The following is a 15,050-nucleotide window of genomic DNA, read 5'->3' on the forward strand; positions in this document are numbered from 1 at the left end:
CTGTTAGTTTTCGCATTGAATTGTTTCATATGTTTCCAATCGGGATGTTTTTAAGCCGGCTATATGGTACGGGTTTTTCATCAGCATCTGTTAACCCACACAGGGCATCTGAGAATAATCCCCGTTTTTCAGAGGGGTTTATGTTGCTCAGTTTTAATTTTCCTATGAACATTGTGTTCTGTATACTGTTGGGTTTTTAATGAAAGTTTTTATTTTCTATATTCATAAAGAATAATGAGTGATAAAACACTACTTATTGAAATTAGCAGACACAAAAACATGCTAAGAGAAAAAAGTGTATATAGTAATTGTAAAAATCAAATTGATGGTGAACATAAATCATTTCTGTCTAGTGACTTGAATAATCATAATTTTGACAAATAAGGAAATGTTGATAAACCTGTCAATACCAAAGGAAACTAAAATCGTGTTCGTAATAGTTGAAAGAGCAGCCAGCAATGTGGTGGTGGTATGAAGTAAATACTGAACGGAAGTCGTTAAGAATGAAAGTTTGCCTTCAACTTCATTCAAGGCCGTACGCTCCAAATAGAGTCATATACTAAATAACTATGTCACTACAACAGCACAGACTAAGGCCTCCTCGAGACATTTGAAGGTTCCCACTATGTATTGGTTACCTAAACTACAAAAAAAACGGTAAAATATCGTTTCATTTCGGCCTCTTGTAAGTGATATACTACTAATCTTTCTGTGCTTTTAACGAGTTCCTTAACTATTATCCAAGAACATTTCATTAATTTTTGTAATATCATATGAAAACAGTGGAATTGACCATTTTAGAGTGTAAAAGATTCTTCAGATTTTTAGATAAATTACGTGCTTTTGGTGGTCCTGTTGATTTGACTTTTTCACTCTCTATACTTCACTTCCACACAATCTTATCAAACAAAAGTTTTCACTATTTTTGCCCCTAATTCCTAAACTATTGGGATCTTAACTCCCAAAATCAATCCTTATAAAAAAGAAGATGTGGTATTATTGCCAATTAGACAACTATCCACAAAAGACTGAAATGACAACTATAGGTAACCGTACGACCTTCAACAATGAACAAAGCCCATACCCAACCTTCCTTATGTGGTCATTAACCTTGTGTCAAAATTTCATAGATTTCTATTTAAACTAAAGTTATAGTGCGAAAACCAAGAAAAAGCTTATTTGGGCCCTTTTTGGCCCATTATTCTTAAACTGTTGGGACCAAAACTTCCATAATCAATCCCAACCTTCCCTTTGTTGTCATAAACCTTATGTTTAAATTTCATAGATTTCTATTCACTTAAACTAAAGTTATAGCGCGAAAACCAAAAGTCTTCGGACGACAACGACACAAATGTACGACCAAAAAATTTTCAATTGTTGCGGTCGTATTAAAACGACAATCAGCATTGACGAGCATGAATGTCAGGACAGAAAAAGATATACATTGTTACCAATATGACAAAGGTACATATTCGTACAGTAAAATGAAATAGATATTATACAATCTAGAATGAAACAATTTCCCTAGTTTCTATTTAGAATGAGCTCTAACGTAACATTGAATCAGTTATTCATAAACAAACAGTTAGATGTGTAAGACGTCGTGGCACACTTGATCTCATTGTATCTTTTTGATCCGATACATTGGTGAATTATATCCAATGTCCATAGTCTAAACTTAACTAGAATACCGTTTGTATACGAACACAAATTAACATTACCTAAATATTTTCAAAGGCGCAAATTCAGTCGTCAAGTTTTTATAAACAGAGACTAAATTAACATGTCTACTCCATTGTTACTTTGATATAGATACCTGAAATTTGTCCTTGTGTGTACCAATTGCAATAACTGGTGGATCTAGAAGGTTGTGAGCTCCTTCAAGCAATACAGCTTCAGTTTTGTTGTTTATGCTTCCATAACAATGTATTGTATCCATCCAGAAATTGAATGTGCCTGTGATGAAAGACAAATTAATATTTAAATATTTCGGTGGATGACTATTTAAATCAGTGTTTAAAAAGAGGCGAAAGTTACACACGGACAAATAAAAATTCATCAATCAAAAAGAAAGCGATAACGATCGGGCAGATAAAAAAAACCAAAGAATAGACAAAAGTATGCACAACATTATATAGAACACAATCGAGAGAACTAAATGAACCTTGCATCAATCAGGGTTGAATCGAGGTGCTCAAGAAGGGTACGCAGCAGATTCTATATCATATTTATCACCCGTCTTGTTGTTTGTGGTAGGTACAAATCCGGCGATAAGTCTCACTTGTAGGTCAGAGTCGACGTAAATAGAACGATATTCTGGTTACTACAAATGGAACATGTCTATGGTAATCTGTGGTAATAAAGCCAATTTAATGATGGATTCCGTAAATTTTCCATGTACAGATAGCAAAACGCTATACATTAATAAAACGCATTGCGGGACGCAGCTTGATAAGAGCGAATAGGTCGAACCCTAAACAATTTGGGCGAAAATCGACACTTCATTCATTCAAGCTTGATACAGATCTGAATTTGGATTCTGATTAAATATTTGACACATATGTATAAAGCTTTCTAAAAATTATTTTTTCCCAAAATTATAAACAAACCTAACATGAAGTTCTGCATAGTTAGATCAAGCCTATAACAAAAACACCATTGAATTCAAATGTTGTTGAAATCAAACTAAATTTAATTTGGACCCATAGGACCTCAATGTGGATCATTTAAACCAAAAAAAATCCAAAATCTAAAGATACGGTTACATTTAGCATAATAAAGAACTCACCGTGTTCTAGACTTTGAATTAATTCCCATTGAAGAGGGTCAAGAAATGAACAATTGATACATTTGTATTAGAAAAGTTTTGTTTTTGCTCCGTTTTTCATAACAGTTCAGACCATTGACCCAAAAATCAATCCCAACCTTCATTTTTTATATGAAACCTTGTGGTAAATTTCATCAAGATCCAATCACTAATATGTAAGCTATTGTTTGGAAATCAAATGTCCTCGGACAACACAAGATATTTGTGGTCGTAAAACAAAGGATGTTTGTATGAGATAAGAAGGAAACAACATTTGTGGTGATATCTTTTTAAGCAAGATATAAAATAGGTTAGCTACAAGTATATTACACGATTTTACGTGTAAAAAGGAGGGGAAAGATATCAAAGGAACATTTATAATCATAAGACGAAAATAAACTGACAAAGACATGACAAAGAACGCCAAAGACTAAAACGACAATCAAAAATATTCAAAACACAACGTAGAGAACTTAAGACTGAGCAACAGAAAACCCAACCAAAAACCGGGGGTGATTTCATACACTGACGGAAGATTCTACTCTACACGTGCACACGTCGTGTTGTTCGTGTATTTAAAAACCTGGTGATAAGTATAATTCGGTAGGCAAAAAGTGGCAGGATTGTAGTTACGACTTTTGGAACATATCCGTCATCATCTTTAAAACAGATATTCAATGACGTTAAACCAACTATTGATGGCATCTCTAAATTTTTAGAAGGGATAATTTCAACTGCACCTCTTTGACACTTGGCTTGATAGCTTTTTTGTGAGCAGCAACCTTCTGATAAGGACATCATGATAGGAAAGACAAGTCCTAGAATATTGTATCAATTTGGAGATATATACTTCATGGGAAGACACTGCTAGAATGTTGCTACATAGAAAATGAAAGAACAATTGGGAAGCTGAAGTCATCTCTTTTGCCACAAACTTTTGTTTTCATCCGATCCTCATTTTCAATTTCTAGATGCAAGTCAAGATAGTAAATGGCTATATTAAATGAAACATGAAAAGTAGTGTCGTTTAGAGCAAATAATAAAAATCATTTAACAAAAAAGCCACGTATTAAAATTTGCTGTCTTCAATGTTTAGTTTCATTGTTTTTTTATGAACTGAACATCAAGAATAATTCGTATCTAGGTTTAATATAATTATAATATCTTGACTTTACAAACCGTAGGATACTGTGTCATCTATGTCATGTAAATTTGCTACGACAAGAAAAATTGCTTCTGAATTCAAGAACGTTTGATGTGTGTTGTAATACTCATTGTCACCAGCAAAATCCCACACTGTTAAATTTGCATAGCCGTCTTCGTCTTGTAAGTCTACAGTAGATCCGATTATACTTAACAGCTCATCCTTTGCCAGTTTAGACAACGGCGATTCTGTAATCTCCGGATAAGCAAACTGATAATTCATTTTGGGTTGAGATTCGTTGTCATGTTCAATATTTTTTGTGATTTTGCCCTTATTATCATCCGTTGCTATCTGATCTGATGAAGATATCTCCAATATGTCATGCTTTGGTTTTTCTTTATCTTGATGCAACTCTTTGACAATTGACTGCAATATTCTATTGTTGATACTTGCTTCTTTCACTAATCCTGTATCTACAACAACAATATTAAAAAGTCTTCATAGTATAGGAGAAATCTATGGAAGTTATGATTGAACTTCACCGATTTCATATGTTATACAATAAAGAAACAATAAAGCAAACCACGTCCACCCCTTTCTCAGAATCTAAACTAATAAACAATAATATGTTAAGGCAACAGGTCATTATCAAGAAAAAAGTAAATTAACAAAATTACCGAACTCTAAGGAAAATTCAAAACGGAAAGACAATATTCAAATAGCAAAATCAAAGCTCAAACACATTAAACGAATAAGGGTATTTGCATTTAAAAAATACAGATATCAATAAAATTTTATTTTCATATAAAAACTTTACAGTCACAACTATCGCAGTAATTGAAATAATAAAATTACAGTAGAAATAAAGTATTTGCTAAAGGATAAAATTGCCAAAGGGTTTATACAACACTCAATCCAGACATCCATCTGATTAGACATCCATCTGATTACACATCCATCTGATTAGACATACATCTGATTAGACATCTATCTGATTAGACATCCATCTGATTAGACATCCATCTGATTCGACATCCATCTGATTAGACATCTGATTAGACATCCATCTGATTAAACATCCATCTAATAAGACATCCATCTGATTACACATCCATCTGATTAGACATCCATCTGATTAGACATCCATCTGATTAGACATCTATCTGATTAGACATTCATCTGATTAGACATCCATCTGATTAGACATCCATCTGATTAGACATCCATCTGATTAGACATCCATCTGATTAGACATCTGATTAGACATCCATCTGATTAGACATCTGATTAGACATCCATCTGATTAGACATCCATCTGATTCAAAACGGAAAGTCCATATTCAAATAGCAAAATCAAAGATCAAACACATTAAACGAATAAGGGTATTTGCATTTAAAAAATACAGATATTAATAACATTTTATTTTCATATAAAAACTTTACAGTCACAACTATCGCAGTAATTGAAATAAGAAAATTACAGTAGAAATAAAGTATTTGCTAAAGGATAAAATTGCCAAAGGGTTTATACAACACTCAATCCAGACATCCATCTGATTAGACATCCATCTGATTACACATCCATCTGATTAGACATCCATCTGATTAGACATCTATCTGATTAGACATCCATCTGATTAGACATCCATCTGATTAGACATCCATCTGATTCGACATCCATCTGATTAGACATCCATCAGATTAAACATCCATCTAATAAGACATCCATCTGATTACACATCCATCTGATTAGACATCCATCTGATTAGACATCCATCTGATTAGACATTCATCTGATTAGACATCCATCTGATTAGACATCCATCTGATTAGACATCCATCTGATTAGACATCCATCTGATTAGACATCTGATTAGACATCCATCTGATTAGACATCTGATTAGACATCCATCTGATTAGACATCTGATTAGACATCCATCTGATTAGTCATCCATCTGATTAGACATCCATCTGATTAGACATCCATCTGAATAGACATCCATCTGATTAGACATCTGATTAGACATCCATCTGATTAGACATCCATCTGATTAGACATCTGATTAGACATCCATCTGATTAGACATCCATCTGATTAGACATCCATCTGATTAGACAGCCATCTGATAAGACAGCCATCTGATTAGACATCCATCTGATTTGACATCCAACTGATTAGACATCCATCTGATAAGACATCCATCTGATTAGACATCCATCTGATTACACATCCATCTGATTAGACATCCGTTTGATTAGACATCCATCTGATTACTCATCCATCTGATTAGACATCCATCTGATTAGACATTCATCTGATTAGACATCCATCTGATTAGACATACATTTGATTAGACATCTGATTAGACATCCATCTGATTAGACATCCATCTGATTAGACATCCATCCGATTATACATCCGATTAGACATCCGATTAGACATCCATCTGATTAGACATCTGATTAGACATCCATCTGATTAGACATCCATCTGATTAGACTTCCATCTGATTAGACATCATCTGATTAAACATCCATCTGATTAGACATCTGATTAGACATCCATCTGATTAGATATCCATCGGATTAGACATCCATCGGATTACATATCCATCTGATTAGACATCCATCGGATTAGACATCCATCTGATTAGACATCCATCGGATTAAACATCCATCTGATTAGACATCCATCGAACATTTAATAAGACGTTGAAGATCATATAAACATGAAATGCAGGCACTAAAAATCTATTGAAAAAAATCCTAATTACACAGCTTTTTAAGTCTCAAGTATAAAAGAGTACTCTAGAAAACAGTATAATTATAAAAGAAAACAAACATTTTTACATATAATAAAACGGATGTGAGGATAAGTTTACATAAGCATAGTCATTTTTGCAAAATAAAAATATTTTGCGATAATGTAGTAGAGATCATTAGTCTGTATTTTCCAACATGCCAATCTTTAATTCCATTAATTAAATATTGAATATTCATATTAGGTCTGAAACATACGGTTCATACTAGGGTCTAGCAAATAGTTATCAAAAGTACCAGGTTTATAATTTTAAACGCCAGACGCGCGTTTCGTCTACATAAGACTCATCAGTGACGCTCAGATCAAAAGAGTTAAAAAGCCAAACAAATACAAAGTTGAAGAGCATTGAGGACCCAAAATTCCCAAAAGTTGTGCCAACTACGACTAAGGTAATCTACTCCTGGGGTAAGAAAATCCTTAGTTTTTCGAAAAATTCAAAAGTTTTGTAAACAGAAAATTTATAAAAATGACCATATAATTGATATTCATGTCAACACCGAAGTGCTGACTACTGGGCTGGTGATACCCTCGGGGACGAAACGTCCACCAGCAGTGGCATCGACCCAGTGGTGTAAATAGTTATCAAAAGTACCAGGATTATAATTTTATACGCCAGACGCGCGTTTCGTCTACATAAGACTCATCAGTGACGCTCAGATCAAAATAGTTAAAAAGCCAAACAACTACAAAGGTGAAGAGCATTGAGGACCCAACATTCCAAAAAGTTGTGCCAAATACGGCTAAGGTAATCTACTCCTGGGGTAAGAAAATCCTTAGTTTTTCGAAAAATTCAAAAGTTTTGTAAACAGAAAATTTATAAAAATGACAATATAATTGATATTCATGTCAACACCGAAGTGCTGACTACTGGGCTGGTGATACCCTCGGGGACGAAACGTCCACCAGCAGTGGCATCGACCCAGTGGTGTAAATAGTTATCAAAAGTACCAGGATTATAATTTTATACGCCAGATGCGCGTTTCGTCTACATAAGACTCAGCAGTGACGCTCAGATCAAAATAGTTAAAAAGCCAAACAAATACAAAGTTGAAGAGCATTAAGGACCCAAAATTCCCAAAAGTTGTGCCAAATACGAAAATGAGTTTCCAAGAATTGAAAAAAAAAAAATAAAAAAAAGTAAATACATAAAAACAGCATACACAGAACTTGAAAAAAACCTTGAAAATTATGTTTACTATGTTTTAGTTTTTCTATGATAACTTTGCAATAAATAAAACATGTAAAACGAGACTGAGAAAAAAAAGCATATTTACCTAACACTTTATTCCATTCACAGTTACTTAGATTTATTCGACATCTCCGCCGATGAATTTCTATACCATTTGTGCTTTTTACGCTTTGTAACTCCTCCCCAAACAATCTTCGTACTAAGGAAGTCTTTCCAACAGATTTCTTTCCAACAATTATTAAATTTATATCCCGTCTTCGTTCTGAACCCGATTCAAGGGCGTTCAGATAAATGTCAATCGACTCATGATCCATCTTTTTTATTTGTTCTGGTATTTTGCTGTCTTAAATGTAAATAAATAAATGTTGATTCTAAAACGTCATTAGGAAGAGGTAATACTCGTCTACTGATTTATACATATTAGGTCTGAGACATACGGCTCATACTAGGGCCTTCTCAATCGATTTATGAATTTCGAACAGCGGTAATCCTACTGTTGCCTTTATGATTTGCTTTTGTGCAATACACTTTGCTATAGTGAATTGCACCCCCCCCCCCCCCCAAAAAAAAACAACACCAAAAAACTTTTTTTGGCAAACATTTTTTTCTCACCCCATCCCTTTTTTTTTTTTGGCCAATTTTTCTTTTTAACTTCTGAAATCTGCTATTTCTTTTTTACCCCCCCCCCCCAAATTTTTTTCAACTCCCCTCCCTCTCCCTTTTTCCCAAATAAATAATAATTCAAGTTTCCAATGAAGTTTGCAACCATAGTTTCCCATTTAAATACTACCTAATCATGTCTTAAAATATAATATCTTTAATCAGCAGTTGTATTGGGATCCTCTTGAAATAAACTGACAGCTAATCACCTCAAGAGAATACAAAATTTCTGTATACATAATTTTAAAGCAATGTAAGGAAAAAAAGCCAATCTAAACCATCCCTTTGGTGTATGGAAACTTGTTGTACAATGTCTGAGAGATCCATACACCGTTCCACAAGTTATTTTTGTCTGGAAACTAGAAATTAAAATGCTTATTTGGTCCCCTTTTTTTGGCCCCTAATTCCTAAATTATTTTATTGTTTTATATATTTTATGGAAAATACTGTTAGATGAGGCCTGCGAAAATAAATGTATAAGGAGAGTATGTGTGATTGCCAACGAGAGTAGAGACATCTAACAAATAGCATGAATAGAGTCATGGGGGATTGAATTCATACGCATTTTACTAAAGTGTCACAAAATAATTGCAGGAAAAAAAACAACAACAAAAAATCAAAATAATTGTGTATTAAGTAGAACTAGTTAAAAGGGCAGTAATCCAGTTTCAGATTTTTTTTGTTGGTTATATTGTATACAGCTGAATGTACTATTTACAAATACTTCTTATATGTCAAAAGAAAACAAAATAGCTGTACCGAATATTGTGATTTATATTGAAATTGATAAAGACAGCAAAATCAATAATGAGCTATTCCAATAACTATCTCTCTTGGGGGGAAAAGGGTGTGCTTCTTAAATTAAGACCTCCATTGTGGCCCGTAGACACATCAAACACTCGCCAAAATATAAGACTGAACCCCTGTAAGACCAAACAATGATAGTAGGAGTTAGTTGTTAAATATAATTGAAAAACTAAACTGATACAAATCAATAATTTTTTTAAATGTGCATGAATAAATTACAAAATGTGATAGTTGTAATAAATTGTTAAGCCAGCCTACAATATTAGAGGGGCTTCATGTTTAATGATCCATGCTTTTGTTTGTTTATCTGTTCATCTGTTCTGCTTCAGGTTCAAGTTTTGGTTACAGTTTTAGGTCAGGATAATTGTTAATGAAGATAACTTAATCAAAGAGCTGAAAGCTCTGAGGAAAAATGACGCCACTGCCTCTAATATTGGGATATTTTTTATGGAAGTCTTGATTTTCACATACCGTAATAAGTTTAACATTGCAACATATCTCGTAAGCATATAATTGATATTCGTATATGTGTGTGTGAAGTGAAGTTGACAACTGACGTTTTTTTTTTAATACAAATGAACAGGTCAAGAGTCAAGACTACCTGAATGATCTACAGTATCCAATGACACCTGGTTGTTTTTTGTACAAATAAATAGGTCAATAATACTGGATTGATCTATAATATCCAATGATAACTAGATGTTCTTTTGTACTAATAAATAGGTCAAGACTATTTAAATGATCTACACTATCCAATGACTACTGGCTGTTCTTTTGTACATACTCAATAAAGACTACCTGAATTATCTAAAGTATTCTAAGTAATGTGTATTTGTTTTCTTGCAATTACATTTTTCTAAATCAAGAATACAGACTACTAGTATCTTTTCAAACCCAATGATTATGAAGAGCCTGTTGTAACAATAAGGCTTTTATACCCCACTAGTCCTATTACATATTACTTCGCATTCTTAATCAATTTTTAACGTTTTTTAATTTTGAATGCGAAGTGTGACACATTGATAGTATTTTTTTTTTTATCAGAACAGTAAATAGAAATAGTTTTTGAAATAATGCTCCCGAGGTCATATGTTATAGGACTAACTAGATACCATTGAGAAGGGAGCCATCTCTGTGGGCCTCGCTGTCAAAAACGTGGGGTAAATAAGTTGTATGGATGATCTGATATGAAGCATTATTTGAAGTTATTACATAGTCTCATGTGTGATTTTATTCTTAGATTTTAAGTTAAAACTGATAAATATTCTCAGATTACAAGTTAAGAGTGGATGGATAAGTCTCCAAAATGCTTGCCAAACTGGAACTACAACAAGTTCTCCAGACAAGGACGAACAAGGCGTTGAAGCCAAAGTTAATATTTATGTAAAAAGAAGTTGAGGGGCTGATTTACGCTATTCAACCAGACGAATTTCTGAAAAACGCATGTCCGAAGAGAACTATAACTGCCGAGAAATTCAAAGAATATCATGCAACAATTATTGTGGAAGCAAGTAAAGAATAACTGTAACTGTGAGTGTATTGACATTCCATCAAGTAAAACACAGTACAATATTCAAACTCGTCCTTTGTAAGACAGTGATCGCGCCGAATCAGCTAGACGTCACTGTTGTGCACGCATCAAACCACAGGCACTTGTTTCTATCAATTGGAAGACCCACTATCCACGTATATTTACGAGAAGGTACACAACTACTTTTTTCACCTCTCCGCTTAAAACCCTTATTTCTCTGTCAATTCAGTCTCAAATTTCTTGTTCCATACACAATTCAATTCATGAAAACTGGGGGTAAGAAGGGGTACTCTAAGGGTAAATAAAACGCATATCATCTGAAAGATAAACTTTTCATGAATCGAATGGTGTATGGAACAAAAAAAATGAGACTGAATAGACAGAGAAATAAGGGTATTAAGCGGAGAGGTGAAAAAAGTAGTTGGGTACCTTTTCGTAAATATACGTTGATAGTGGGTCTTCCAATGGATAGAAACAAGTGACTGTGCATCAAACCTAGAGAGCTTCAAATCTGTTCTCCCGTCCCGCCAATAAATCGGCGGCGCTCTCTAAAACCAGCATCGATATCGACAATTTATTCACATGTCATACAGATACAGTCTGTTACAGACTCTACTGTTGTAACTTTGTAAACAAAGATTGGGTCGGATTTTCGGTACTTCGATCTGTCTTATAACCAGTAGAAAGTGGACCAACACGGACACATTATATTTTCTTATAAAAAAGGCAGTTGTTTGTAAAACGAAAAGACTATCAAGTTTTGCCCGATTAATTTTATATCTGTAATGTTTTAACAATGTTTTAGTTTTACTTCACATAATCAATAAAGTTATAAACGTATTTGGCACAACTTTTGGGAATTTTGGATCTCAATGCTCTTCAACTTTGGACTTTTGGGTTTGGGTTTATAAATATTTTTGATTTGAGCGTCACTGATGAGTCTTATGTAGACTAAACGCGCGTCTGGAGTACTAAATAATAATCCTGGTACCTTTGATAACTATTATAAAAATAAATTTATGAGTATCTTAACAATATTGGTTAGTACACTTCGATCGTTTTGGTAATAAGAAGGAACGGAAGTATGTAAACTGGTTCCCGGTTGATAACTAAACAAAAATGATCCAATACAAGCAGAATGATATTGACGTCACATGCCTTGTGAGAGTAACAAGTAAGAATGATATTGATGTGACATGCCTTGTGAGAGGAACAAATATGAATGATAGTGATGTCACATGCCTTGTGAGGGGAACAAGTAAGAATGATATTGACGTCATATGCCTTGTGAGGGGAACAAGTAAGAATGATATTGACGTCATATGTCTTGTGAGGGGAACAAGTAAGAATGATATTGACTTCACATGCCTTGTGAGGGGAGAAAGTAAGAATGATATTGACGTCACATGCCTTGTAAGGGGAACAAGTAAGAATGATATTGACGTCATATGCCTTGTGAGGGGAACAAGAAAGATTGATATTGACGTCGCATGCCTTGTGAAGGGAACAAGTAAGAATGATATTGATGTCACATGCCTTGTGAGGGGAACAGGTAAAAATGATATTGATGTGACATGCCTTGTTAGAGGAACAAGTAAGAATGATATTGACATCACATGCCTTGTGAAGGGAACAAGTAAGAATAATATTGATGTCACATGCCTCGTGAGAGGAAAAAGTAAGAATGATATTGACGTCAAATGCCTTGTGAGGGGAACAAGTAAGAATGATATTGACCTCACATGCTTTGTAAGGGGAACAAGCAAGAATGATATTGATGTCACATGCCTTGTGAGAGGAACAAGTAAGAATGATATTGACGTCACATGCCTTGTGAGGGGAACAAGTAGATATGATATTGACGTCACATGCCTTGTGAGAGGAACAAGTAAGAATTATATTGACGTCACATGCCTTGTGAGAGGAACAAGTAAGAATGATATTGACGTAACATGCCTTGTGAGAGGAACTAGTAAGAATGATTATCAAAACAAGAATGTGTCCCAAGTACACGGATGCCCCACTCACACTTTAATTTTCTATGTTCAGTGAACTGTGAATTTGGGGTAAAAACTCTAATTTGGCATTAAAATTAGAAAGATCATATCATAGGAAACATGTGTACTAAGTTAAGTTGATTAAGTTTCTTCAAAAGCTACCTTGACCCAAAACTTGAACCTGAAGCGGGACGAACGGAAGGACGAACGAATGAACGGACCCACAGACCAGAATACATAAGGCCCGTCTACTATCATAGGTGGGGCATAAATATATTCAACACGTTGAGGAAAGTATAAATTAGATGAGAATGATTTTAAAGTTAATGTGATCTGTCATCAATCAATCTTCATCAATAGCCTTATTCACTTTTCCCATCAATTTGTTATTTTTTTCAACATTTTTCATTATAGCAATATAAGCAGTTATCAAGGTTTACTATATTAGAAACAAGTAATTATAAATCATTTCAGCCGGTATCTGAATAATTAACATTAGATGATTACCTTCAACTACTGGTGCTGCAGGTTCCTGTAAATGGGTGTCAGGAGTTACTTCTGGGGATGTCTTTGACATGACAGTCTACAAAAAAAAATATGCTATAAACTATCATGCCCTATGTGAAAACTTGTCTAATAGTTTAATACATATACTTTAAAGGCCCATTTTTGTCAATGAGAATAATGATTTTTAGAAAAATTTCAAATTTGCCCATACTTTGCACATAATATTTGGAAAATGCATATAAGATCAAGAAATACATACATCAGACACATTATTCTTTATACAGAAGTTGGGAATACATATTTTCAAGTTGTTCGTTTGACCAGGCTGAAGATACAACCCACACTTACTGGCACTTACTTGAGTTGTGTGATGGTGACTTCGGTCATAAATCCTAAAACCCAAGTAATGGACGACAAACAAAATTTTACTAATGATTTTTAGTGGGATGTCCTTTTTCAAATATTTCATATTTTTTTTTCTCAGGTGCAGTCATTGCCAAGTTCGAAAACAGTAGTGTTATCAACCAAACTCATAGTGGAGAAAATGCATCATTTCTTAAAGTCTGTTTTATTTCTCCCATTGTTTAATTGCAAGAAAATAGCACATATTCAAGTTTTCAGGTTTTAGGCTCCAATCTGGCAATATGTGTTGTAATGCATGTAATGTGGCTACCTTCATTTGAAATGATCAGTTAAGAAAACAAGAGGCTCTAAAGGGACTGTGTCGCTCACCTTGGTCTATGTGCACATCAAACAAAAGACACTCTCCAACGTTGTAGACGAGATAAGACTTCATGACAAAAATCTCTATTTTTGTTGATCTTGTATTACTGATTTTTTAGTCTGTTTAGATGTATGAAGAGTGACAGTCTACTATAAACTATAGAGACAAAATTTGACTTTTAAATAGATCTTGCCTTGCTGATCATTTGTGTGATTTAAAGTATATATTATAATTTAAATCATATAAGGCATAACGGAAAAAAAAAATCTTTCTCTCTAAATATCATAGTTTTCATGATAATAGGCACAAATGAAACAAAATGGTAAAATTTGTCATTTATGGGCAATAACTCCTATAATAATATGTCTAACAGTTTTGATGTATGTGAACAATTGGTAGAGCTCATCATTCTGAACATTTTTGTTCCTTTCAGATTTTCTCTATTTATAACATTTTAAAAAATAATAGACAAAACTTGCATTTTACCCCTATGTTCTATTTTTAGCCATGTCGGCCAATTTGGTTGGTAGGCGAGGTCATCATTCACATTTTTTAAACTATATATCCTAATGATGATTGTGGCCATTTTTGGTTAAATTTGGTCCAGTAGTTTCAGAGTAGAAGATTTTTGTAAAAGTTAACGATGACGGACGACGACGGAGACGGACGACAGACGATGGACACTAAGTGATGAGAAAAGCTCACTCGGCTTTTTAGGCCAGGTGAGCTAAAAAATCAATTGTTTTCTGATTTTTGTGATTCACAGTTTCTTGCTTTCAAAGTGTCAGACCACCAATTCAAAATCCCTACCTATTCCAACAAATTTTTCATTTTTCAATTGTCACAGCTTTCTTAATTTTTT

The sequence above is a fragment of the Mytilus trossulus genome, chromosome 5 (genome assembly GCF_036588685.1).
Source record: "Mytilus trossulus isolate FHL-02 chromosome 5, PNRI_Mtr1.1.1.hap1, whole genome shotgun sequence".
Taxonomy (NCBI): Eukaryota; Metazoa; Mollusca; class Bivalvia; order Mytilida; family Mytilidae; genus Mytilus; species Mytilus trossulus.